The following is a 1,240-nucleotide window of genomic DNA, read 5'->3' on the forward strand; positions in this document are numbered from 1 at the left end:
CCATCCATCCACCCATCCATCCACCCATCCATCCACCCATCCATCCATCCATCCATCCATCCATCCATCCATCCATCCATTCATTTATAAAAAGAGTATTCCCTGTCATCACCCTCCTGGCTCACACTCCCCTCCACCACAAACCCACATCCTTAAAATTGTGGATTTTGATAAGAGGATGTCCTCTTAATCACTTGGGCTTCCCGGTGCATTGGCCACTTCAGCTCCCGTGACCTTCATTCCAGCTCAATCACAGGCAAGGATGATCTCATCATCACGCACAACTCCTACATGTTGCAAAACTCGGAAATTTCTCTTTGTTCATAACCTTATCTACACATTCTTCCAGTGTCTCCCCTCCTAAATTTATTCCTTGACTTCATTACACCCTCCTCTCTCACTACCCTTCTTTCCTTTCTCAACAGGTTACCCTTGCGTTGGACTTAGTTTCTTCCCTTCGGTCTTGAATCCTATAGTTAAACGTCACACTGTCTTCTACCCTTAAGTTGTCCTATCCCCATTCATCTCTTTCTTAACCCCACTTATGGATTTTGCAAACCCATCATTCGATTTCTACAGTTCTACTTAGGTGCTACTAGACTCAGCTAGAGAAAGTCAGGTAATCATACTTTTATAGCATTGTAACATTTAAATTAGCATAGCGGGGAGTCGATCCAGGAGTCCTAATCGACTCGATTAGATTACAGGGTGTGGATTTGGCTGCAGGCTTCTGAAGGGCACCTCCCAGAGAGGTAGATTTGCACACTGACACACCTTACTGCTTTGAGCTTCAGTGCCTGGAGCTGCCTCCTGCTAACTGGTTGACTTGAGGCTCAAAGTAGATGGATTCTAGTTGGAGGGGTTGTCTCTGTAGTGTATAAGAGTACAATTTAAAAGTGAGCTGTGAAATAGCTCAGCCCTTTTCTCATGCTTTCTTTTCTTTGGACTTCCAGACTTGAGTACAGCAAGTATTAAGCAAGTAGTATCCTTTGATAGACATTTAAGTGCTAAGCAAGCAGTAACCTCTGATAAAGTTTGTTGAATTTGTATAACTGTATTTGGGGGCAATTGTGATATCTGCCTGTATGTGTGCAATAGTATAAGTGCTGTGCCGTGTTGACTGTGAGTCTCAAAACATTTTCTTGTATATTAGTGGGGAAGTAAGCAAATGAACAATACTTAAGCCTCCCCAGGACCCCAGAGAGCTTTTCTATGTTGAGGATATGTATAGTGAGTTCAA

Source organism: Vombatus ursinus, unplaced genomic scaffold, assembly GCF_900497805.2.
Source record: "Vombatus ursinus unplaced genomic scaffold, bare-nosed wombat genome assembly UNPS02010461.1, whole genome shotgun sequence".
Classification (NCBI taxonomy): domain Eukaryota; kingdom Metazoa; phylum Chordata; class Mammalia; order Diprotodontia; family Vombatidae; genus Vombatus; species Vombatus ursinus.